We start from the raw sequence: 27909 nt of genomic DNA, 5'->3' as shown, positions 1-27909 counted from the left end.
AGTATTCCTTTTGTAGTCCTCAAGGTAGATTCAGAAAGATCCCAGCATGCTGCTTTGGAGACAAAGATTTACAATTATGGAGGATCTGGGACTAGGCAATTTTGGTGGTGTCTTTGAGTGCATACAGATGCAAAGCTCTAGTCATCAATGATAAAAATCATTTGCTTTGTATATTGTCCTAATTTTTCTTGCATTCACTGCACAGTATTTGGGAAAAGTTTTTCAGGCTCATTTAAACAGGATTCTGGTAATACATCTAGAAACTTGTCAGACCTCAAACATTTTCTTGTTCACTTACCTGCCCTGACTCTTTCTAGTCACGGGATCCTTGGTAACACTTAGGTTGAGAAAACCTCAAAAGATTTAATAGCAGATGTGGCTCCCCTTTCCATTTCCCAAGTCATTGCCTAGTTCAGTGCAAACATTTCATTTTTCTTTCAGCTGAAGGTGAAAGAGTATCTCTTACAGTAATCCCGCAGAGCCCAGTGTACACACTTCATCTTCCCTGCTGGGCCCACAAGGCCAGTTCAGTGACATTCAGCTCAGAGAACTCTTTCCAAGTGCATTTAAAGTTCAATCTCAACTGGAAGGATTCTCCATCACAACAGCATCTTCATTACCACCAACTTGCAGATGAGGGAGAGAAGGAAAGACATTGGTGAGGTCAATTGCATGCTCAGTGCTCTTGGCTTGCTCAATAAACTGGGTTTTGAGATGGTGCTGATGATTTTGCTTGCATCCACCAGAGAAAGGTTATTGAGCATTCAGTAAATCTCCTGGGGATCAGTTATAAAGAATGGTATTTACAAGAGGGTAAACCATAAATCTTTATGACCTTCTTGCAGTTAGCAGCATTTAAAGTTGCATTATTCTTTTCTTTTCCTGTAGACAAGGCTTTGATAAAACTATCCGTCAGTTAACTTAAATAATCCATGGGCAATGGGGTCTTTTGCCAGAGAAGAAATGACTTAGTTGAATTTTAACTTCTTTGTTTATTTTACTTCTTGCCAAACTTTTTTTCCAGGAGATTAAAGATAAATTTAATGTTTTGATAGATTCTCTGAGGCACATTTACCTTGACAGGAGGCAAAAAAAGGTCCTCTTAGGTCACTGTTGTCTTCCTTTCTTATCTCCTTGTCAGATAGGTGATGACAATAGGATTGTGCAGAGTTGAACAAGGGAATCTCTGTCATTCAAACTGTTGTATGTTTGATACCTGTTGTCAGATTTTCATGAATTTCACATGCACTGTATGTGTCTCCACTTGTTATAAATTAGCGCCTGATATTTTTCAGGATAGCTGGGATAACCTCCCTCTTAAATAATTGGAAGTTACATCACTTTGATTTTACTTTTTTATTTGTGTGGGGGATTTTTATTCTCAGTCTTTTACTTAACAAGGAATTTGAAAAAAGTCCTTTTCCTTATTTCATTAGTCTCAGACAGTGCTCTAATTTCTTTTCTACTGAGTTTCACTGGCTTTTTCAACATCCACTGAACAGATTGCCTATCTTGTTTTAATATACTTACAGTGTTCTTGCTTCTGTTGAAGCCCTACAGAACTGTCTGGAATGGATACTTTTATCCTATGTCTATCTTTAGGCCCAATATTTATAAATAGGTTTTCTAAACCAAACAAGCTATACTGAAACTGTGTCTAGTATGGAGGCAATTACATGGGTAAGAAGGAACTTTCTGCTAGTTTTATTCCTTTCTATTCCTGTACAGGAATATCTATGCCACTATAAAACACCTTTATGCTAGTAAAACTGCATTCACATTTAGGTTGCTGAGCTGGTGTAATTATATCAGAGAGCAGATGTAATTCTACTGGAAGAGTTAAAGCAGAACAACCTTTTTTTGCAGGCAAACCTTCAGGCACTGTAAAGGCCAGGCTACCCTATATAACTTCAGCTGCACAAGTTGCAGAGGTGTCGCAGGGGTGTGAAAACCCCTCCTTTTAAGCTAGCATATTTAGAATAGGTGCAATTATATAAGCGAAACTAACTTTTCTTAAAGTTGTTGAGTATAAGTTGTTCTGTTTTGTTTGCAAACCTGTGCTGGTGGGATAAGTTATGCTGTTCTGGTAGTGGAAGGTACCCTAGCAGAACTGCATTTTAACAGTTAAGCATAGCATGTAGGTCTTTGGGCAAATTGTAGGCAGTTTAAGCCTTCATAAATGGCTGCAAATATGACATTCTTTGCCTTGAAGTTGAGGCGAGTTGCAGACAGCTCAGCTTTTTCTGTACTAATTAGAGAAGCGGCGTGGGTACCAGCACAGAACGATCAGACGAGTACATACAGCAAATGATTCTGTGACCTCCTCCGGATCTAGCCTGGACTGATGTGCCGTGGCTCAGGCAGGCAGAACTCGATGGTACACAGCTGCTTGTTCCAGAGAGAAAGTCCATATGTTCAGTGGAAAGGTAGTTAGCCAAATCCCAGTCAGAAATGTGGTGCAGCTCTGTTCCTAGCCTGTGTGCTCCTGTCCCTAGCGCCTCCCATCACTACCATCCCAGGGTGCACGCAAAAGTGCTACTGGATGGGTGCCGCAGAGCGCCAGCGTACTCCAGTCCATGGCCTTCTCCTGTAACTGCCCTCTCTAAATGGCAGCTGTCTTGCTGTGGAAGTGTATAAAGTAGGCAAAGGTCCCCTCAGGCTGCGATTAGATAGCTGTTACGAAAGAGTCAAAATTTTAATCTAAGTTCTGTAGTCTTACCCCTTTGAGGCAGTAATCAAAGTTTTCATAGCAGAAAGACTGAATGCCCAAAGACGTACAGCAAAATCAGTCAGCCTAGGTGCAGAGGAAACCTAGAGATCAGGTAGAAGACTAGCATTGCTGTGTCCTTCATATATCTCTTAAGAAACAAATGCTAATGCAGGAAGCCTACCAAATCATTCTTTTCTTCTCTTTCTCAAACAGCATGGGCTGTGGGTGCTTGAGGACAGAGCACCCATGTTTGATGTGTGATTCTCTACCAAAGGAGGCATTCATATTTTGAAAGGAAGATTAAGTCTCTGGCTTGCAAATAGACAGCTTAGTTTTGTCCTTATTAAATTATGCAAAACAAAAACTTTCATAAATAACTTGTAATATATAAACATTTACCATCTGAAGCAAAGTTAATACATATATTTGTTTGAAAGAGAGTACAACAAGTTGCTCCAAGGGCCTGGCTTGTGGAGCATTTAAATACTTACTTATGTCCTGCTGAAGTCAAAGAGACACTGTAACTACAGATGGAGTCAGCTTTTCATATCAACTTCTGCTCAGGTGTGATTTGCAAATGAAGCATTTTGGCTTGGGGGAAAATTTTCTCTGGAGAAGCTAGCAAGGACACATGGCATAATCATTTGGGGCTCCCAGGCATTGTGTGGGAAAGTATCACATCACAACAATAGGGGAATTAACTGATGCTGACAATTGAGTAATTGTGAGTATATAGCACAGCATGGATATAGTTGGTAGTGCCTCAAAGTTCTTTGTGCCCTTTGCTTTAAAATTAAGAAACAGATGGCCTGTTGGAGTTGCTTGCTTCCCCTTCCCTCCTCAGGTGCTCATTTTACGTTAAAGGCAGCCATCTGCTCAGGACTGCTGACTTGTACCTGTGGAAAATAAATACCAAATAGGTTTCACTCTACTGTAAGTGACTTTTAAGCTTGGGACAGCACACTGAAGGATTACCATGCTCTTATTTGTATGCTTTTCTGCTGTGACACAGAAATGTATATTTAATACCCTGTGTGGTTAATAAGAACTAGTTCTGAAATATTGGTGCATGACACATGTTTTGTTCCTGTCTAGGAGACAGTTACGCCTCTAATGGGTATCACACTGTGCTCCTTTGTACAGTGCAGCTGGACTTCTCTTTATTTACTCTTTTTGTTCTAAAATTATCTCCCAGTGCTCCTTTTACTTGTCACTGTCTGCACACAAACAGTGTTTTCCTGAAAGCCCCCCCCAAACGTGAATGAAGGTACCATGTCATGTTTCACTTGCTGTTTGCTCATTTAGGAAATTACTGCATCATACAACTTTCAGGCTCCAAAGCCGACATCTCATTTCCTACACTCATGCAAATCCTGAGGATCTGCCTCTATTTCTTTCTTTATTTTTGCTGCTGTCCTCTGCAGTGAGTGTCAGGCTTCTGGCCAAACAAGTCTAAGCTGTTTTTTTCATTGGTAATTTGCTTCCAGCTCTAAAATGCACCAAATTTGGTTCTGAAATCCTACAGCATTGTGGGAACAATGTTATCCCAGTGCTGCATGCCTCTGTGGTCCTTTTTGTTACAATTCATGCTCAAGTTTCTGCCCAGCCAGGCTAGTGGTCATGCTCCCCATTTTGTGTATGTGGATGCAGCTTGTGCTCTGAAGTGCAGGATTTTGCAGAAATGAAAGCATGAAATATGGTGGTATAAGCAAAAATGTACAGAATAAAGCTCAGAGCTTTAGAAACCGGCTCAAAACCTCTTTGGAAATGCTGCCACCTGGGCCGGATGCATCCCAGGAATGAAACTGTGGACTTAAATTCACCGCTGCTGTAACCCAATTAAAGTACCTGTCTAGTACGTTCAGAGATTATTCTGGAGCAGAAATCATGGGCATGATGGAACTGTGTCCACTTGTACAAGCAGGTGTCATGACCTAATGTTTTTGCATGGGTCTAGGCATGTATACAAGGAGATCATTCCTGATCATCTTACACACAGTGTGTGGATTAAATATTGAAGAGTTTAGTAACAGATTGTGGCTCAGACAGAAAAATTCCTTTGCCACCACCACATTCTGCCTCATAAATGGTGTAGCTTCTCCAAATGGAGGGCAACTGTAAAATAATGAGCACTGCTGTCTATTGATTCTTAGCAGCAGGTCAGGAGAGAGGTGAGATTGCTGCAATCGACTAAAAACTAAAACTGAAAAAATCATAATGGGGTGAAGTACAACAAATAAAAAATGAAGGCAGCCAACATAATATTGGCACATGACTGAAGAGAGGAGAAAAGCAGAATTTGAGTAGAAAACAGTTTAGTGAAATTGTGTTGGACTAGGCTGTCTGCAGGTAAGAGGTGCTCTTTACTTACGTCAGAATTGTATTTTGTCTCTTTTGTCTGCTTCTCTGCTACCTCTTCTCAGGATTGAGGGCGTCTTCCCGAATGAGTGTAACTAATCCTTGCTTGCCTGCTTTGTCTTCTCCCAGTTGTTTTGTGCAGCATTTTTAGAGAGAGATCTGGCTGCTGTTGCAACTCTTAATTCAGTCCTTCCATGCTGGAGGAAGAGGAATCTGAACAGCAGTCAGTGATGCAGGAATTTCCTGAGCTTTACTCCTGGCTCTGCATAGTGCTAGCTAATTAATTTTTCTGAGTCAGTTGGAGGTCCTGCAGTTACCTGTCTCTGAGAAGCTGAAGAAATGTTTGCATAAGGCTTGTAAAGTGCTGAGTGATTCTGGCAATATTAGCTTGGGATTGGCCCATGGGTGCCGGAGCTGAAGGCCACTGCTGTACGGTGATCATGGTAGCTTCCACATAGTGACAGGAGCTGCAGCTCAGTGGATGATCTGCTCCAAAGTGCCTTAAGTGAAAGCAGCAGAGGAAATGGACAATTTTCTTGTGTTTATAGAATTCACAATTTCAAAGCTTTGAAAAGGGAAGTTATGTTCCTCTTCTCTGAGATCCGTGTTTTATGTAATTTCAGTTGGCCTGTGAACATGCCTGCATGTGTTGCCTCAATAAAAAGCAGGGAAACATGCTGTACATCAGGGCATAGGAAACACTATGTGGACATGGAGATGTTTGATCTTAGGTAGCAGGTACTCTCAGATGCATATTTTTATTGCTCCTATTGTAGGAAGCACTGGTGCTGGCAGTCCATGATTAAGACTTCTACCGTGTTTCTCACTATTGTGATAAACTATAGGTTGTTTTGAAGGTTGGAGGTTCTTAAGGCAATTGTGCAGTTTTTCAGCATAGTCTTAAGATCTGATGATAATTCCATGTGTCCAGCTTGTATGTGGTGAAATCAACTGTGTCCTGCATCTGTCCTCTGAGACCGGTTCAGCTTCTTACCATGGCCATTTTTATGGCTAGGCATTACTTGCATCAGTAGCCGTCTTCAGCAGTCAGTATTAAACCTGGGGATGAAAAACTTGTTTTAGTTTGTATGTTTTTTTCCTGTGGTGTGAGTTTTATTTTATTTTTTGAGAAATTGCCAAAAACAATGTTCCTAGCCTGTATGCTCCTCCTGCTGTATTCCCCTTCTCCCCACAAGGAAAGTTAAAAATACATTTATTTACTATACCCACGTTCCTCATTAATAAAGAATTCAGAAAGCAATACCATATTACACAGGCAAATCTATACCCCAAAAGATGCAAACTGATTTAAACAAATTAATCACTTTGGAGGAATTAATTAGTGACTGATAAACAGATAAACCTCTTGGGTGCTTCTAGAGAGACATGAAACTCTACTCTGGAATTTACCTGTGACTGTCTTAGGTGAAAAGTGCTTACTAATGATTTATTCCAAGTGAATTTAACAATGCAAAGGCTGGACTCTGTTCCTCTCTGCTCGTCATTAGTTTAGGCTTTGTTAGATGGAGTGAAATCCCGGGTTGGACTTCTCCTCCTTTCCTACACTGCCAGTGCCCAGCTGATAACTTGAGCCTGTGGATAAGATTACAAACTTGCCTTTTGGAGGTGACTCCTGCATGTGGTTGTTCCAGCAGACAGTGTCCTTTGTTTCAGCACTGTTCATGTGCTGTTAGCGCTCCAAAGAGCAGCCATCAGAAGTGATGTAAACTCAGAAGGCACGGCGGTGGTGGCCACAGCTGTCCAGACCTTAGCGCTCTCTTTGAGTGGCATAATGAACTAGATGGATCTGGCTCAGGATGGCCTGCCTTGTGGTTTTATGTAGCAAGTGAGATGAGAAACCAGACTGAAAAAAAATATATATATATATATAAAATATTTATTTATTTATTTATATTTTTTGGCCATGATGTTGAATCCCCCTGTTCTTGGAATGCCAGAGAATCCAACCCAAGTGGCCATGCTGGACATGCCCACCACCTATTTTACCAATGTATTGTGCTGTGTCTGTCAGCTTTGTATCGCGGTGTCCAGTCCTGATGCGCTGTTTGGTTTATGTCAGAAGACAGACTAAATATTCAGTGTCAAAGGCTGTGCTTATGGTGTTTCCCATCTACATGGAAACACAAAGCACTGGTGGTCTTGTGCAAGAGCCAGCTCTTGTGAGGGTCCTGCCCTGGGGTGGGCTTCAGATGGTCTGGAAGTGTTGGTGCTTCTCTGAAATATTGTGTTTTTCCTCTCTCTGCTCACAAGAGACTAAGTGGGTATTACAGTAAGATGTTGTTCACAAAGTGTCATACATTGCTACAGGATAAAGCTGACAACTTTGGTTCAGCAAGTTAGTGTGTTTTTAAAAATAAAAAGCAATACTCTGTTACAGGAGCACCTCCATATTACAGTTATTAAGCAATCGACTGGCTGGTGGCTGTCAAATAGCTTCCAGTGCCAGGACTTTATTTATGGCAGATCCTCCATATGCGGTGTAATGGACTCTGTACAAATATACTAGTTAACAGCATTCACATAGATTATTTATAAGATCAGTATTTTAAATGTAAAAATAAATATTCCATGTAAACTAGTTTGCTTTGTGTATCAGGGTTTCTGCAGATTTCTGAAATCCAGAGGGTTTAGAAACCTCTTTTAAAGGGTCTTATGGGTTGATCAGTTGTTTTGGTGTCAGAGGAGGTAAATTGTAAATTCTGTCAGATGTGTTGCTCTGCAGCCCATCATTTCTGCCTGATGCTGTATCCAACACCGGTCTATCTGTCTGGGGGGTTCCCAGGGCAAGATCCAAGCAACATCCTTAACTGAGTCAGCTGCCCTGCAGCTTAGCCAAAGAACAAACAGAGCCAGGAGAGCCAGAAGGAAGGGCTGTCCAGTCCAGCAACTTCTCTGACCTGTCTCGGCCCAGGGTTTGCATACCTCGCAGGGTACACGTACCTAACGTTGCAATGTAGCATAGAATCTTCCAGTGAAGAGAAAACATGCATGGTTCCCACTGGCTTGGTGGAGAAAGCTTTTTCTGTGTTGCAAAACCAATTTTTTTGAGAGATGCTCTTCGGTGCAAAGGCATCTGCATACAAACTCCCTGACAGCTGGATGTGAGATTCTCCAGGTTGGCTGGTTGCTCCACCAGCTGGGGAAGGTGGAAACTGAGTGGTTGTGCAGTGAGACCTGAGACAGGAGAAGTCTGTCAATCGTCTTCCCTTGTTAGGATACTGGTTTCGGCACTTTCTCAAAGGTAAGCTCTGAATATGAACTGCTCTTTGCTTAAAGTGGCTTAGGTATTCTGTGCATCAGAGAGTAACAGAGCTGTAGCGTATTAGCTTTAATTCTGTGATATCAGTAAATGTTCATACAGCATGTATGGTATATTAATCTTGACCCATGAAGACTTGTACAAACAGAAACAAAGTTGAACTGAATAAAATATAATTTAGCAGGTTAGTTTCTGCTCTCTGTTTTCTGAGACAAGAAGCTTTAATTCCATTAAAGGCAGCAAGGAAATGTCTTGTGATGGGAGCACACTAAGCACTGTGAACTATATTATACCTCATTCCTAATTACATGAACATGGCAATACAAAACATCATCCAAGGGCAGATGATATCCCATTGTAGTTGATACCTAGAATTGAATTCTGTTGTAGTTTAGATCAGTTGTTCAGACCAACCCTGACAGCCATCCAATTAGTTAATGTGGGAAGGTGATCAGAATCATCATTATTGCATTTTTCTGGAAATTTAACTCTCTGGGGTCTGTTTCAGTAACATGTCCCCAGACAGACACTAGTATTGCCCTAAGAAGTTGCAAAGGGAGTGTTTTGGATCTGGAAGTGCTGGGTAGTTGATGAATGGGGTTTGGAGGTCTCTGAACCTGGACCATTTACTTGAGTTCTGCTTCAAAGGAAGGTCTATTCCGTATTGTTTGCTTTGTGGTGTTTGGATTGTGTGATCTATAAGCTGATCTTTGTTTAAAAAAATGCAGAAGAATGCAGACTTTTACTGGAACTCTAATTAGCAATGAAAAGTGAACCAACTGCTAGTTCCTGTGGGGCTACTTCTGACTTGATGATTTCTTAATATCTTTTGTTTTTTTCAAAGGTTAATCTCCTCTAGCTACCCTGTGATATCTGGCCCCTTTCCATATGCACCTGCTTTTCTCAGCTGGGTCTTCAGTAGTGACCTTATAACTCTGTAGACAAACATGATCACTGTTGATCTGTCAAATCCAATATCCCTTTGCCTAAATGTTAGGTGGATTTACGTTATTGCTTTGGGAGGCAATAATCCAGAAGGGAATTCTTTTTACAGAGAGGTCTTCTGTCTTGCTAAAGGGCTGTTGGTTGGATGAGTCACCTACCTAACATCATCCCCCTTGGTTTGCTTCTTCATTTGTTCATACATCTATCTGTTTCTGACATGTAGACTAAGAAGCAAAGTTTGATACTTTCAGCTGAGATTTGGTAATCCTTGCTTACAGCCAGCGAAGGAACGTCCCTGATTTAGCAGTGCTATATTTACATGCCTGAGGCTTTACTGTATAATGCTGTTGCAGAGAGGAGATAGCAGATGAAGGCTAGTTATCATTTGGCCCCTGCTGCTTACAACTGCAGTTTTAGAAGCCAGGAAACTGAACATTAGGCACAGCAAATAAGAGTTAACCCAGCCAAAACCCACAAAAACTGCTGCAACTGGCTGCGCTGCAGGCTTTAGGAAACCACTATGTATGTGTGGCAGTGATCTTTGCTGTTCAGATCTCCAGACCAATTCCAGAAACGTGGATTAATTGCTCCTCTACTAAACATTATCTCATGCTACACTTCCTAGGGGTGGGTAGAGTACACTGAGTTTAATGGAACAAAAATCCATTGTGACACAGAGTGACTGAAATAAAGGTTGTTAATGGAATGGCATCTAACGATAACTTGTATGGCTATGTTCTGATTAGTCTGGAGAAAAGCATTTCCCAGCTGGCTGTTTGTTTGGCTTAACTACCAGGCAAATACAGATGCATCCACTGTGCAGTCATGCTGTGGCCAGGGTCTGTGAGCACTTACCTGACTAATCCTGGGCTCCGCAGCACCCCAGGCTGTGTGAGGAGGTGCCCCTGGAAGCAGGACACGTCTGCTTGAGCTGCAGAGCTTGAGGCCCTTCATTCCTGAGTTTGGTGTTACCTTTGGTAACTCATTTGGCATCTCTTGCTCTACATTTGAGCAGAAACTTTCACAGCATCCTTTTAACCGTGCCCTTTTAACATGTCACTGAAGGAGTAGAAACATCTTAATATGACTAACAGTTGCTTCTTGTTGACTGTGCTACCAGCTCAGACTATTGTTTCCCCTTCTTGCCATAGAAAATAGCTGCTAATAAATCAAAATTACCAGGACTTTAAACATGGGCTATTTCTTTCATATGTATCCGCACGGAAGCTAGCCAGCCCAATGGAACACAGCTCCATAATGAAGCCTCTGAACAATGCAGGAATATAAATATTAACATATAAAAACTGTTTTCTCAGAGTGATAGAAAGCTAAAAGTAGCCAAAGGTGAAGCTACTTCATTTTATTGCAGACTTATGGAGAGATGCTGGGACCCAAGCATACTGATGACTTAATTATTTTTCAACAGTGTTTACAGCTTTGGGTTATTTGTCCTGTAAAACCTCAGAATGCTGTTGCCTTTGTATGCAACTATTTATTTGACATGTTGCTTGTATAAACCTAGTCTGTTTGTGGATTATATGCCCAGATGTAGTCCAGACAGAGATTGGATGCAATTTTTTGGAATGGTGTAAAAAAGTAAATGGGTCACATTAAGGACAAGTGTATATATATTTTTTGGTGCTCTATTATTGCAAGAAATGTATTTGCTTTAACAGGACATAAGCAGACTGCATGCTGAGTGCTTCGTCCTGTTTGTGATGACTGAAGGCTGCTCAGCTTGTTTCACTTGAAAATTCCCACAAACCTGTTTGCAGTTGTGCTACGGCAGCAGTGAAGATGCAGGTTGCTCTGCATTATGTCTGTTAGGAATATGTGTCAGTAAACTGATATATCCATTCTTCCTTTTCTGTTTTCTTGCTTCTCCTCTACCTTGCTCCCCAAGAAAAGGGAAACTACTGGAAGCTACTGTTTACTTAATTTTTAGTATACAAATTAGCAAATTTTTAGAGATATCCAGTGGTCATTTAGCTGTCCTTTCTTCTGTGTTTTAGGTATATAAAGCAGTTCCCATTATCAGCTTATGCTATGGCAAGTTTTTGCCTATGGGGAGGAGGAAAGTGTGGCTTTATTCTATAATACTCCAAGATTGCTTAGAATATTTTTATTCTCTGATACTGACCACTTTCTTCCTGGAGTTTGTTTGAAACCTCCAGGCAGATTTGTATTGTGGTTTTGGTGGTGGTCACTTTTAAAGGGATTATCTTGCCTCCTCTGACCTGATTAGCAAGGTAATTTTAATGCAGTCATCTGTTATGAGATGGGACTTCATGAATGAGACAGATTGGGGGCCCGAATTGACCTGGAAAACAATTTGTTGTGAATCCCCTGAAGGAATGTTAAAATTTTAGTAGTAAAAGATTGCTCTCTACTCACCTCTGCAAGTTGTGAGTCATTAGGGATAGATTCATTTTGTAAGGACAGTTTTCTGTTGTTGAAAAATTTATCCTGCTAAATGTTGCAAAAGAAAATACACTGAAAAACTTGGAGCTTCTCAGTAGCCACAGGGACCCAACTTTTTCCAGCTTTACAAAAAATGCTCACCACAGGAGCTGAGATATATTTTCCATCTCTTCTTTAAAATCCAAGCTGTCATGGACAATTAAGCAATTGAAACACTTGAAGTTATCATGTTAAGAGCAACAGAACTTGGAGAAGGATCTAGGATTTTTTGGAAGGGTTTTGAAAGAAATGGTTTGCTGTGCAATAGCAGCTTTTTCTGGCAACCTGAGAAAAATCTTAGCCCAGCTTTTGCAAGCTCAGCTGGAAGGTTGCTTTTCCTTTTTTAGCTGGAATGGCAAAGCAGCTGTGCCAGCACAGTGGGAAGTACAGTACCTAGACTCAACCTCAGTTACCTCCTAGCATGTCTTTCAGCCCATCTAGATGACTTGTACCAGGTGCATCACCAAAGGTAGAGAACCTTTTTGTCTTGTTGACAAAAATACATTTATCAATTAGCATATACAAATGCAGCAAATAGGATTTATCTCATTATATTCTGTGGCTGCTAGCAGTACAGCTGTATGCACAAAACTAATGGTATACAGAAGTGCCAAAAGCATTTGCTGCTATGCCCTCTTCTGCCAGATGCTTTTAAAAACCTGTAGCTATTAAAAAAAAAAGAGAGAGAGAGAGAGAGAAAATGGTGTTTCCAATATTAAAGCAAACATGAAAATCATTTTTTAACTGAAATTTTTAAATTATTAAATTGGAAGGTGCAAGAGTGTTGAAAGAGATTGATATGGTACTATGGAAAGACCTAAAGTTTGTAATTTGGCATGCCACAGTACTGGAGAGATATTAGAGAAATAAATAAAACTAACAGAGGTCAATACAATTGGGAGGAGCCTAAAAAATTGAGTTGTTTGAAAAAGTTTGAAAATTAAATTACTTCTAAGAGCAGAGGCGGTGTAGAGAGGACATGACTTAAACGCATAAACAACTGAGATGTCATTCAAACTACCTGACAGGATAAGGGACTATAAAGCAAGAACTTAAGGGAGCTTTAGAGAAATATCTCTGGGTAAGGAATGCAAGGTCTCAAAGGCAATATCTAAATTTGGCTGAGATTGGCGTCTGCCTGTTTGCTACCTACAACTTGCACTGCAGTCAGGAAAGATGAGCGTCCTGGACTGGGAATCCTTATGAATTAGGAATTACATGATCATAATTCACCTCCCTCGCTATTAGGAAGTGGCATAGCTGAATGGAAGCAAAGATCTTCCTTTCTTCCCAGGATGCAAAAAGTAGCACACGCAGGCAGACAACTCATCGCATTTTGGAGCACGCTTACTGTCCGTTGCCAAGGCGCTTCCTCAGCTTGTTCTTGCCCAGGTCTCCTAGAGGTCTTTGAAAGCTTTGCCTGAGTGAAGGCCAGTTTCAATACCTCCTGCCCCTTACTGCTGAGTATTTTACACAGAAATTTGGAAAACTTACCCTGGTGGGCAATAGCCTGCAAGGAAAGGGTGATGAGAATTGGAGAGGAGCATAAATCCTGGGCAGAAATTGGAGCAAAGAAGGCCAGTTAAGGACAGCCAGGCCAGTGCAGAACCAGACATGTGGCTGTGCTCCTACGTGCCAAATCCCGTGTCGCTGGCAGCTGCCCAAAGAGGAGGTGGTTTGTGCCTGGCGCGCTTGTACTGGGGGCTGTCAGAGCTGGGATCCCACTGGCGCATCCTGCTGAGCCTGCAGGGCCGGGATGGAGGCCGCGGCTGGGACGGAGCGGTAGCTCAAAGCGCGTGTGGAGCTGGGGACAAAACTCCTCTCTTGAGGAGAGAGAGAAAAAAAAAAAAAGCACAGGAATAGCCGTTCTTGTGGGTGCTGTTTCTTTTTTTCTGTTTTTTTTTTTTTTTCCTTCCTGACTATTGTGGGCAAAACGGTCTCAGCTCAGGGAATTTCACTTAATTTGTTGCCAGTGAACTAAAACTTTAATTACTGATTTGGGTATTGTGAAACAATAAGCTCCCAAAATGGGGTGCTGCCCATTTTTAACCGTACGGGAGCTGCGGGCACCGCAGGCTCCTCCAGGGGAGGTTGGGATGGGGCTGCTGTTCCCTGCCAAGCTGGAACCGGCTGTGACCGGCTGTGACCGGCCGCGGGCAGGTCTGGCCTCCTCCCCGCAGCCCCCAGGCCCCTGCCCCCTGCACCAGCCCTCCCAGCGCCCCCGCTCCGCGTTACCAGCCTGTTTCCCAGCATTGCCCCTGGAATTGGTACTTACCTGTTTGGACGAACGCTTTTGGTGACTATTAAGGAAGCTTCTAGCTTTCGCAAGGAGGGAGTTTTTCAACGCTTGGGCACATGCTGGTCTCGCCAGCAGCCTCACCGAGTGGCTGCCCAGGGCCGTGGAGGCAGCAGGCGCCATCTTGCTGGGACGGACGTCTCCTTCGTGGTCACGGAGTGTCCCGGGAATTGAAGCTTTTATTTTCAGATTCCCTGGGTTTTGAATAGACTTACTTGAAATACAAATACAATTAAAGTTAGCAGAATACCTCTGACTTAGTTTTTTGCCCTCTCGTTTGTGCTGTAGGCATTACGCTTTAGGCGGTAGCTAAAACGGGATCTAAACTATTAAAAAGCCCACAGGTCCTGCCTCAAAACTCTGTTTCATGTTTAAAAGGGAAGGTTGAGTTATCAACGCTTTGTACTGATGCCTACTCAGCAGGGATGGTACATTGAAACTTGCAGTAGATTTGGAACCTTGTCCATATTTGCAAAGAAAGCAAAAGAGTTTAGATTCAATTTGAACTGAATGAGTGAATTTGTGGAATATATAATAAATTGTATCTGGAGACTTAAAAAGACCTGATTTTTCCAACACTTCAAAAACCAGACTTATATAAAAATTAGAAACTTAAATTTTTATATGCAATTATTGAGCTTTGCATACATATGCATTTTTATATAGTTTGGGGCTTATGTTGTCTCTAGATACAAATTAAGTTATAAAAGCGTGTAACAGCTTCCTAGAATGAAGGCTTTTGCTTTTCCTGTGATGCGTTGTCAGTCTACCTGATTTCTTCAGATTTACAAACCATGTTTTAAGCAGAGACGCCTCAGTTTTACCTGCTGTGCCTTTGCTGTTTTTAGTCACACGATTCAGGGTATAATTTTCTTATTCAGTCCAATTTGCATTGCTGCTATCTGTTTTTACAGCTATCTATTTCAGGCTATGCCCACTTGCTGCATTAGCCTGTAAATGCAGACATCAGCTACTGGAACTTCCCAGAGATTGATTTTATGGAACTTAACTGGAAACAAAATGATACCAATAAAATTTTTTGCTTGCCTTGCCTTGACAAACTGTGGGCAAAGTCTGTCATGCATTCTTATGCTGGATTCTCCTTTAGTCTGTGAGCAGTCCCATTTTCCAAGGAAAAAAGGGAAGGGCTGAGCACTGCTCATGGTGTGAAGGGATATAGCAGAAGCTGTAGTCCTGTAAATAACAGGGCTGTTGAAGTCAACTGGAGTCAAAGACTCTTCCCCTTTTTTTTCAATTACCAGTTTTCATCATTTGCAAGGTGGTAGCAGAGCCCTAGCTGAATGGATTTGTTTAAAAAATGGGAGATAAAATAGCTTTTCCTGTCTGTTATTTCTCATGGGAGGGGATGAAAAAGAATCAGCATCCAGCACTGCCAAGTATACAAGATCTCTGAGCTTGGAAGAGTCAGTATTTGAACCAGTCTCCACAAGCTTTGGAGGAATTAGTTACCTGGGAAATAGACAGAGACAGGAAATGAAAGATACTATCTAAGGAAAATAGGTCTTATGAATGAGCAACTGGGAACATTATCTTTTAACAGGGAATGCTGCAATCTGAAAACAATGCAGTAGGGAAGTAAGTATTAGTAATATATCTGAGTGTGGTGGATGCTAGGAGAGATTATAGAGAAAGGAATATGTTTGAATAGACCGCATTGTGCTGGAAAAACAGACCTGATTTGGGCACACACACATGGAAAGTCATTTCTGTAATAACACCTTTCTTGTTTGCTCGCATAGTAGCTGATTATGCATCTTTTTTTTAGGCTGAGATTTTCTTTGCTTTATCTGAGCCCAGGAGTGATTCCCCCCCGCCACCCCTTCCCTTTCAGATATGATCAAAATGTATTTATTTGTCCTTGAGAAACAGTATTATTGTTATTTATATAGCAGTAGCTGTGTTCACAGGAGTAATGAAATATCAGTAAAGCTCTGGTTTGCTGAAGTGGAGAAATATGATACATAGGAAAAATAATAAAAGTAAAGAAAGCATGGAGACAGGTTAGGATTTTGTTCTTCATTTTCAGTAATTTTTCTTTGTGATGTTTTCTACATCATCTCTGTATTAGAATATTTCTTTTTATGATACTGCCATTTTCCTTTAAGAAATTCAAAGATAAAATGTTCTTAAGACTGTTTTTTCCTAAAAACATGCAAGTAGTTAGACTATTAGTGTAGCTGCGAGCAACAGTATTCCTGACGTAGCTGAGCCCTTTGGAAGTCTAGCTTTGGTCATCAGCTCCGTTGCTCTTAAGTGTGTTTTCTCATTGTGCCTGGTAAAATCTGACTCAAGTGAATGGTGCTAAAGCTCCCTTTCTACCACAGTAGATGCAACAAAATGAGGCTGATAGCTTTGGGCCTCATTCAGAATCTTTTAAAGTCAGTAAAAATTTCTCATTGACTTCAAAGGGGAAAATGCTGCAGGGATGGCAAGTGTTAGTGTTACCAGGTCAAATCTCAGGGATGCACTCTTGTGTTCCCAGGCTCGAGTGATGATTTGATGGAGATGCTGGCCCATGGCTGAGGTGTTTACTCTGCAGTTTTTCTGAGCACATCTGGTGAGTGTCCATGTGGGAGTTGGCAGACTGCAACTCCAGCCCTGCCACAGTACTAATGTCCACTGCTACGTAATTGCTGTCTCATACATTTATTTTCTGTTATCTAGCTTGTTTCTCTTTAAAGCATTGTTCTAGATACTGCCAGCTTAAAATGTAAGAAGTAAACCCCAAATCAGTTCTGTATGTAATACCTTTCTAATCAACTTCCTTCTGGCTTATATTTCTGACTGATAGCTGCAGGAATTTTGTGGTGCTGCAGGTCTCTCTCTGAGTGGGTTTGTGGCTTTGAGCAGAGAACATGTCAATGAATTGAGAATACCTGCTGATTAATCTCTATTGTCCTTCCCAAAATTGGCTTCTTCCATCACAGCTCACTTGTGCCTGCCACCAAGTACACGAAGATGGTTTTGTTAGACACCTGAGAGAGCCTGTGCAGGAAGCGCACGGAATTTATCTCTTCAGCAGGACAATGAAATATGTGATACACTTGATCGGTGCCATTCACATCCTACTGTTCCATCACTTCTAGAGTGCTGAATTTGGCTAAATAATCCCATGCAAATTGTACACAGGCATATTGTCAATGGAGAGAGAAAGCTGAAGGGTGTCAAGAATCCTCTTTTCTGAATGCGTCATGAAAACTGATGGTTTTAGACTTTGCTGTCTAAAATTAGACCCTTAAGTCCGCAGTAGTGCATCTTGATTGAAGTGATTGTAATGTCACAGACCATCCCTTAGTTATCCACTTAGGAGGTCCCTGCAACTTATTCCGATGCCTGCTTTCTATCTAGTGAGGGACCATGATGGTTGCACAGGATGTTGGCCTGCAAAGCTTGTAGGAATTCCAAAATTGTGGAAAGAGGCACTCAAGTTCTGCCTGTTTTTTTGCTACCAGTCTAAGCAGGCAGGTCTATTCAACAGAGTTCCTCATCCTGGTCCTTTCAGTGTCCCTCCCTCAACCTGCCTTGTTAGCCTCTGTCTGGACTGAATCACCTCTGTGCTTACATTGAGTACAACTCCAGGGCAGGTTTTTGTGGCACACAAAAATGCCAAGACATGCAACTATACAGCTTAAAAAAATCAGCTGCAAAGTTGTCTTTAAGAATGACTTGTTCAATGGTTATAATAACTCATCAACAACTATTGCAGGTGCATTCAATTACATGGGCCGTTTCATTCAAAATGGCTTTATTGGGTCTGTTTGAGTCACTTGCGGTGAAACGTGATCCTGAAAATCAGAGCAAAGCTTGGTTATTGACACGTTCTGACTCAGTGGCAATGTAAATGTACGCACAAGCAGCTGCCAGTGGGACAGCATTGCTGTGGCAAACATCCTGGCCTCGCTTCAAAAAGTTAAGGAGGATTCTTGAAGGTTTGTCTCTGACATAAATTACAGTGGATGGAGGGCACCATGTGCAAACTGGATTCTGCTGGCGGTGTTGTCCACAATGCCCCTGTCAGCACAACGGCAATTTACACTACCAAACAATCACATCTAATAAGTTTTGCCACACCTTATGCTTGATTATGCTTGACTGGTCCATTTGTTGGCTGTTCCTCTGTACAATAGTGATAACTCAAAAAAAGCTGAATTAATCATTTTTTTTCTTAGGATGCATAAGAAGCCATTCCCATTTCTGCAGAAAAATCCTGGTATGTGAGTTAATTAACCTGAAGCCAAAGCTTGGGGAAGGTCCTTGTGATCCCATTATGGGTCAGATAGGAGACCTCTGCTGCTAATTTAGGGAGAAATAATATGTAGCTGGTTCCAAAAGTGCTCAGCAGGAAGGAACTTTTTTATGGAAGGAAGTTAGTCTAGCTCTGGTACTCTTGTCCTTTCTGCTTGCTAACTTTTACATAAAGGGAAGCTCAACTGTGAACTGATTTCCTGAAAACCTGCTAAAAAATGTAGTTGTTCATTTTGCTTTTGAAAATCCATTGAGCTGTGCTGCTTGAGAAGGAATTCACAAGTAAGCTGTTCAGCTGATGCTCAGAATCTGCTGCTGAAGTGACTAAATTTTGTAGCACAAAATGGTGAAAGAATTTATCCATGGCCAAGATGAGAGGAGTAAGCTCAGGGTTTGTCCCACTGTGCCTTTGTCTCTCTCCTTTCTCTGTAGTCTTCTGAGCACTTTGTTTTCAAATAGCTTTTCAGCAAGGTTGTTGCAGGGAACCCTCTGCTTCACTTTACCGGCATCTCTCTGTAGAAAGAACAGGACAAAATTGATCTCCTTCCTTTAACTAAAGAGGGGAAAAAATTCCAGACCGACTGCATTGGACCACAGGAGCACATTTCTCTTTGAGTTGGATGTACTTTTTTGATTCTGCTGTCTTTGTACTGTGCCTTTACCCCAGTATAACGTCTGCCTCCCTATCACCTAGGCGGTAAGATAGAAATGATATTCAAAATTAAGCTGGTCTTCCCTTTGAATATGCACTTTTTATTATGTGTTTAGCCAATGACTCTTCACATGAATTAAACTTGTATTCTTTTTTCTCTTTCCCATTCTACACTAGCAGAGGTGCTGCTGGCAGGCTCATACTCAAGGCCTGATTCTGGTCTTACACCAGAATAAATTCAGAGAGATTTCAGTGAACAAGAGGCACTTTTACTTGAGGAAGAATAATGTGACAGCAGGAGAGGGTCTGAATATTTGCTCTTTCTCTTTCCCTGTGAGTGCAAAATTATTCTCAGTTAGTCTCTGTGTTTCAGTTTACGGCTTGTGTTTCCCTTTTCTGTCCCATCAGTTAGCAGTGGAATGCCTCCAAGACTTAGCCTGAGGTGTCTGCAAAGAATCACAGAATCACACAGAATCGCTGAGGTTGGAAGGGACCTCTGGAGATCATCTAGTCCAACCCCCCTGCTCAAGCAGGGTCACCTAGAGCACATTGCACAGGATTGCATCCAGGCGCGTTTTGAATATCTCCAGAGAAGGAGACTCCACCGCCTCTCGGGGCAACCTGTTCCAGTGCTCTGTCACCCTCACAGTGAAAAAGTTTTTCCTCATGTTCAGATGGAAGTGTCTGTGTTTCAGTTTGTGCCCATTGCCTCCCGTCCTGTCGCTCGGCACCACTGAAAAGAGTCTGGTCCCAGACCAGAAGAGGCAACAATGACAGGTCAAAGGAAAGGCCAAGAATACGCAGATATTTTTGTCTCTATCTGATCTATTTTCAGTGTCTTGTTACAGCCCTGCTCCATGGTCAATGTTTTCAGTCCATTTTTCTGTACAAATTCTTTGTCTTTGTGCTTTGGTGCCAGTACCTGAGGCAGCCATCTAGGATTAGGAGAAATTTAACTGGTTGATTTTATGTCGACTCTAAGAAAGAGATGATATTTTTATTGACAGGCCAGTAGTAATGCTTCAGCAGTTACCTAGTGTTGAGGACTGGCAAGCTAGTCAGCTTTAGTCCCCCACAATGCCCACTCCTCACTGCAAAGGAGAGAGACAGAGAGGCTGTAGCATCCTGATTTTCCAGGTACCAGTGCTCCCAAGCCACCCAGTGAATTGCAGAAGGATCTGATCCCAGCTGCATTTTGCTCCCCTCAGCCTACAGAGGCTAAGCCAGGAGGTTGCGCCTTCCTCTGGAGGAATGTGCGCTTTCCAGATTTGCCCCTAAATGCATGCACTGCCTCAACCTTCCAAACAAATGAGAAATAAAAATTATAATAAAACGTATTAATATGCTAAGAGTTGGCCAAGTTATTAGGGCACAAATTGGCAGAGCATAAAGCAGAGAATGAAGTTCAAAATGCTTGCAGTTATTTACAAGCTTCACATTGTTTTACAAAATAAATGACTTTATGGTGTTTTTATACTGAGAAGGGAGGTGGGGGAAACAGATCCTAAACTCTCTCTCCTGAGACATCCTGACCATAGTCCAGCACTCCTGCAGAGGCCTGAAATAGCAAAACAGGCATGAGTGAGGAAGCTGAAAGAGTCCTAGTAAGGAAAGAGATTCAAAGATATTTTCTTTTTAAGTTTTAAAACAATGTTGCTTGCCCAAAATCTCAGTGTCTTTCTCAGGTTTTCTTGTTCTTGGATTCTAGAACATGATTTCAAAGATAAATTAAATTTCCTTCAAAATTCCCAGAGATGTCACCCTTTTCTTTGACTGGACGAGCCTGTCTAATGCTGATGTTTGCCAGCTCTGCCTGCAGACTTTTAGCATGGCTTGAAATCTTACCCTTTCTAAGTGAGTCAAAGCTCCCTGTAGAGGGAAGGGGTAAGAATGGGTTTACAGCTCTTTTTTAATGCTTTCCTGAGCCACAGATCAGGAAAGCATGTTTTCTTATTAACATACAGTCCCAGCAATCCTCCCCCACCATGCCTCAAATCACTCTTTTCTCCCATGAGACAGGCATTTGGTACTAACCCACAGCATTCAGTTCTCCAGTTCTGTGGCATTTTTACCCATTGCTTTTTGTTACCAGATGCATGTCTCTGATTGACAGAATTACTAATCCATTATAATCATATTTTCATAATTAGTCCCAATGAGCCTCCAATGCCTGCATGCAAGCATAGGTAAACTACAGCCTGCCACAATATGTTTTTACTTGCTGACAGCTCAGTGTGAAGGAAATGTCTGTCTAATTCCTGCAATGGTTATTAGAGTTGCCTGTGTTTTTTCCTTTCATTCTGCTTCTCTCTTGGTCATTCTCCTTTTCTTTCTTCAAGTCTCTGCTATTGTGAACTCTTTGTTGATTAGAAGTCACCATTATCAACTTCTAATCCTTAAGAATATCAGGAAATATTGGAGATTGGAACTTCAAAGTCACTTTTGAATAAAAACACATGGAAATGCATCAATTATTCACCATGTAAAGCCTGAGCAGACGTAGATGCCAATACCAGTTTGTCTGCCTGATGGAGGAGATATAGCTAAAGCTTTCAGATTTGTCCTTTTGCATCTTTTGTATGAGGTCTTTATGACTGTGTCCTACCTGCCATGAGCTCTTGTATCCCATCCAGCCTTTTCTCAGGCTTGGATGACTTTGAGGCATTAGCTCATTGCTTGGCTCCCTTTTCCAGGTTTGCTTCACCCTCTCTGCCACTGGGAATCGTGTGGATGAGTCCCTGGGAAGAGTTTGGGGCAGTCAAACAGTATTAGTTTGGAGGACTCCTGGGCTGCAAGTGCTATTCCACTTACTATACCACAGGCCTCCTGTCATTTCCAGCCACTTGCCCTAGTCTTCCTTGCAAATATCTGGACTATTATATTACTTCCCTATTCTTTTCAGCAACTCCTTAAAATTGCTTTATTTTTAACATATTTAGTGTAAATTTGGGGTATTTTTGAAACATCATCTTTTCATTTAAAGGATTACACAAAAAGTGTTAAATAACCCCCAAATAAAGCAACTTACTGTGCTTAAAGATGATGGTTTGGATTGGTAAAAACCTTAAATATTTAGAATATTCTCTCCATCTATTTTAAACGAACAAAAAGCTTGAGAAACTTCACCTCAGTTCAACCTGCCCTGAAGTTCCTACCCTCTGCCCCAACCCTTTTTCCCAACAAGTTAGAGATTCAGACACTGAATCCAAGCACACTCTGCCCTGTAAGTCCTTGGTTTGAATGAAGGGCTGCATTCCCTAGGCAGCAAGGAGAAGTGAGACATCCAGTGCGTTTGCTGAAAGAAAGATAAATCACTGCTGCAGGGATCATAAGGTGTTACCTGACTGCGGGAGATGCTCAGGACCACAGGAGAGTGGCAAGGACTTTACATGTGAAAATCGGACACCTTTTTAATTACTGCTATCATTAGTCATCTGCATGTGTCATATGATCTATTCTGATCAGACAGTGAATAAGTAGGACAGTAAGAAAGGTAACTTAGGTCTGGTGTCTAGCCCTGTGTTTTAATAGGGAGACAGCTCTGCCGATCATAATTGCAGACATAACTTCCTGCTATTTCTATAACCTTTAGGTTGATGCAAGGAGAAGATTAGTTTCCATTTTAGTTGGCATCTGTGGCTTCCCTGGTATTCACAGCTGCCAGAGCACCCTATGTGTTCCCTGAATCTTCTCCAGGTGACAGGATGCTAAATTCCCAAATCTCATAAGCCTGCATTAGGCAGTGAAGAGGTCACGTGGGACTCTCCTCTAAGTGCTCTTGCTTGCTGCAGCTGCTCCTTGCGCTCTTCATCGCTTCTGTGTAGGCAGTATATATGGATTCAGCACACCTGTAGTACTAGGACTCTAAGGGTTTTGCTGGGGGGGGGGGGGGTTGAGAGGAGGGGATCTCTTTGCTTGTATCCCTTAAAATAAAGGACACTTCTCTCTCTTCCCCACTGACGCTCTTTGGGGACAGCACAAGGCTAAGTTGTATAAAAGATGTTGAAGCAACAAGAAAGTAGCATCTTGGCTCTTGTAGTAAAGATTGCAGGTGAGTATTGGTTAACAAAGTCTGTGCTGGTGTTTGATGGAAAACTCAGGCCTTGAAGTCTTTCATGAATAAATTCATTAGTAAAACCTTTTAAAAAAGTCTAACTCAATTTTCCTTCCCATTACCCCCAAAATGGATTCTAGCATGAAGCCAGTTAAGAGGAATAAGGAGTGCAGAACCTGCCAGTAGCTTTTCTCTCAGTCTGATGGGAGGTGAGGCTGTGTGTGGTAAGAGACAACTGCATCCTGGTGTATCTGTACTTCCAGATTCAGAGCATAGGGGATGGCTAATCATGGCAGCTACTGCCTCAGTGTTCTCTCCAGCTCCAGATGATGACACATGGTAATGCCAGAATTGAAGGTGTGAGCTGGTGGTGTTGCTTCTGCTACCTCCTGTGTTAGTATCAAGTATTTTACCACTGATAATGTATTAGTGGGAGAAGACATCACTTTGTCTAGTGTGCTCTGCTGGTGCAAAGAGCAAAGATTTTCAGATGCAGTGCACTAACTTACTTAGTTTTAGTACTTAGAGTCAGAGCTCCCTTACCTACGCTGTTAGAGCACTGCAGAGGGTTGTTCCAGTTGTTCTTATGGAAAATTCTCCATGAAGCAGTAAGTGGACATGTTATTTGTAGTATAATGTATTTCCATGGATTGCGTGGGCATGCGGGGTAGCTACTCCTTTTTCCTATTCCAGCGTTGCAGGAGTAAATCTCTCCACCTACTGTGGGAAAGCCACGGATGGCTGATCTTTTGAGGAGAGTTCAGCTCAGGGTTATATCAGTAGATCTGTTAGATGCTGAATAATGTATCCTGGCAGCAGTGTTTCCGCCAGTGACACAAATGTGACATTTGCCTGCATCATATCTTTTCTCATCCACCTCCTTTAGATCAAGAAGGCTGAAAATCTCTCTGGTGTTTTGGATGACCAGTCATCTGTGGAAAGGGGGCCAGTTGAAGGTGAAGTGGCTGAGACAGTCATATCAAAATACTTTGGAGAAACAAACAGATCCTGAATGTGAACATGGCCCTTTTCCCCAACACCTTGTATGTGACGTACTGCAATGAAATGAAGTATACCAGGAAATAAAAGCAATGTGGCATGATGCACACTGATGCTTGTCTGAGGACTTTGAGGGTCACTTGCCTGTCAGGGCCATAAGGGTCTCTGTAAAACTGCTTGGGATAACTACAAATTTAATAGAGTTAGACCCAGAACTCCAAGTGCAACAGCTGAAATAACTATTGATTGATGAACTCACTGAATAACTTTTTGAGTTGGATGGTAACTGAGAGGTTTATTTGGAGGTTGAAAAACTGATCAGACAGAGAAATAGGTGTAGCCAAAATACTATAACCCTGCATATCTGTGACTTATGCTTAATTAAAACTCAATGCTTAGCAATTCCTTAGAGCATTTTTAGTACTCTATATATCTTAAGTCATTTAGGCAATAATATGTTTGTATCAGAGCCAATGAATTCTGTGCTTGGTAAAACTAATTCAGCAACAGGCTACTGTATGGTGTAGCACATCATCTTCTGGTGAAACTTCAGGGAAAGTAGATTTCACCAACTTGTCTTTGGGGCAGTGGGCTTGTGTTGGCCTTGCTGTCAACCAGGGAGGTTCTGCTGAAGATCACCTCAAAAGTCATCTGTATTTTTATTTTTTTTTCCTGCAGAGAAAGAAAAAGGGATTGCTCACCTGTGAGGTAAAGGAGCTTCATCCTCACAAATCCTTAAACTGCAGTCCTGAGGCAGCCTACCCCAAACAAAGCCTCACACCAAGCCTCCTGAGACTTTTTTCCTTCCTTCTTCAAACTCTCTGTAAATTCATCCTTTCCAGAGGTCTCCCAAAGGGACTGAGTACCTGCCCTAACACTCTTCCCATGACTTTTCATAGAAGGTAGTTCTACAGGCTAATAGACCTGAATAGAAGAGTTCAGTAAGTTGTTTTGTCTGATGTCAACTGCTGGCCATCTTCCAGACTGGGTCCATGTTTCAGAAAGGATTATCCGTGTGGGAGTAGTCAGGCAGTGATTTGGCAAGCACTATGGGAGAATGTTGAATGGTTGTTTTCCTAATTGCTCTGCAGAACAGAATAGTATAGCACTGAGCTGCTTAGATACTTGAGATGATGAACAGAAAATGGATGGTCAAAGCAAGTAATGGTGATTCAATCAAATGAAAGCTATTGCAAATAGACTTCCCAAAGTGAAGAAACTAATTTAGTTGCATGGTCAGCTTTCCAGTTTATCTCTCACCTTTCATGCCAGACTATCCAAGTACTGATCACTGCAGTGATTGCTTCAGTTAGCCCATGTTATCCTTGCAGGAGGGCATGGGACGGTTTGTATTTGCATCTGCATCAAAATAAGAACTGCACAGAGCAGTTCCCAGAACCCCAGACTGTAAAGGATAATTGTAAAGAAAACAATAAACATCACAGTCTAATTGTAATAAATCGGACAAGAAACTCAGAACTTTATGTTTTGCAGCAATATAAGAATTAACAGCTGGGAGCAAACCTGGTTTGGCAGAAGGATAATGTAATTGGCTCTGGGTGCCCACAGAAAACACTGGCGTCTTAGTGCCTTGGCACTTAGAGGGGTGACAAAGAAATGAGAGCCTGCCCTGCCTGTTAGAGCACTAGAACTGATTTGATGTGGTGCATATTAAAGCAATGTTGATCCCACTGTGTGGCCTCCGGATGATCACAGAACAAGTGAACAAATGCATATAATCACACAGCAAGAGCCATGGCAAAGAGAAAGCCGAAGAGGCCCCAAGCAGAGAGAATGAGAATAAACTCTAGAGTCAGGAAACAGGATTGCTGGCCGAGGATTGGGACTCTACCTGACCTGGGAGAGTTGCAGACGTGAGACTTTGTCTTGTCTGGCTTTTTACCAGAATATATTAGCAAGGAGGAGCTGTAGCACGTGCTGGAGATGCTATAATGTTTGGGGTGTTTTTTGTTTTGTTTTGTTTTGTTGTTGTTGTTGTTGTTGTTGTGTTTTGTTTTTTACTGTAGCTGCTTCAGCCCTCTATGGCAGCAAGGGCCCTAATGTTGGAGTGAGGAAGGGTGAGGTATAAGTCATAGTTTGCCAGGAGAGCTGAACTTAAGGAAGCCTTGAATTAGTTGACTGCTGGGGAAGGTGATGTGGGGTAATCTCCGTCAATTAATTTAAAACTTCTCATTTGGCTCAGCCTGGCTTGTGGTGAAGACATGATGCAGTGCAGGATTTTCTATGCTTTGCAAACCCTGAATCAAGTAGATGTTACAACCATCTATGTGGAAATAATAATGAGTGGAGTAAATGTGACATTTCAAATTTTCTGATGGATTAAAAGGATATCCTGTACACCACAGTCCTGCTCTTTGGGCTGCACTGCCCTATACCATTCTTGATTCTTCTGAACTCCTTGAGTTGGTAAAAAGTGCAATATGTGTCCCCCTCCCCGTTTTTTCTCTTGGTCTACCTTCAGCAGCCTCCTTTGGGACTATCTGAAGCTTGCTGAGTTTCTTTGTGAATTATCTGTTGCCCAGGATTAGAAATAGCAGAGCTTCAGTTATGCCATTATCCTTGTTTACCTCTGTAATTGGGGTGAAGTGGGATGTGTGTGAACCGTGAAGCACTTTTTTCCTGGAATACCTGCACACAGAGTAATGCAATGCTCAAAGTGAGAGCTGTGTTGGGAGGAGATGCAGAGTTCCTGCTGTGTGTTTTTTCTCTCCTGTCTCATGTGGATCTGCACATTAACACTTGCATAGGAGCCAAATGCTGCAAAAACATGTCCTACACCCTGTTGTTATTGCACTCTGCAGTGTCAAAATTTTCTAAGAATCCCATGTCATGTTAGCCATATGAAATAGCCTGTGCTAACAAAAACTCCTCTGTCCTGAGACCCTTGCAAGATGTTTGTATATATGGATTGGGTTCTTTTCTACTGGCTAGCATCTGCGAAAGGAATTTTGAACCTTTGTAGCTGGAATTGGTCTCTTTATGTATAACTGATTTATTTATCAGTGATCATTGTGAATAATTTGCCTCTGGGTACACGCTGATAATTGAGTCTGGGGCCTGATGGTGGGGATGCTTGTATGTGTATTATCTGTGTTGCAGTTGCTGGATTCTTACTATTCATGCATATATTCTATGCATACATTTACATCAGAAAGGGTCTGAGGAAGTTGCATTTGAAGGATATGTATTATTTCTTTACAGTGCCTGTGGATGGTAGTATATTCATAAACAACTGAATACAGTCCAATAGTTAATTAGTTGAATTCATTTGAACACATGCAAGTATTAGTTCAGTTGTCACAAACATTGTACTAGTGGCATTTTCAGAGCAACCTGGTGAACTTATTTGGCACACTTTTGGCTTGTTTCCCCAACAAATGAGTTGTTCAGAGTTTTCTAAAATATGTAAGTACTTATAACTAAAACTGCCTTTTCAGAGCTAGCCTGGCTATAATCATTTAAATAAAGCCAGTGGCTGTGACTGGGGTTTGGATCCAAACTTGTCTTGATTTAACTCAGGGGAGAACATGGTACCTGGGCCAGGAACAATAGAGACAGTTTCATGAATTGCACTGGTTTCATGAGAGGCACGATGGACCTCTGAGTCTGTGTTTCCAATGCGTCATGAAGATTTTAATTTCATTCTTATCTGAAAAGCAAATGCTAGTTATTCCACTTGAGCTGTTGTGTCAGGAACACAACTTACGGAAATCCCTCAGAGTTGCTGCACACTGCATAAGACCCTACAGTTTCCAAAAAGTGAGAGACTTTACTTTCTGTCTCGGTTTCCCTGTCAGGGTGGTCTCAGTGCAGAATGGGACTCTCCTTTTCTCAGACGGTATCTTACCTGAGAACATCTTTGTCCCGG

The sequence above is a fragment of the Apteryx mantelli genome, chromosome 14 (genome assembly GCF_036417845.1).
Source record: "Apteryx mantelli isolate bAptMan1 chromosome 14, bAptMan1.hap1, whole genome shotgun sequence".
NCBI classification, from domain to species: Eukaryota; Metazoa; Chordata; class Aves; order Apterygiformes; family Apterygidae; genus Apteryx; species Apteryx mantelli.
Note: the sequence above shows the minus strand (reverse complement) of the source record.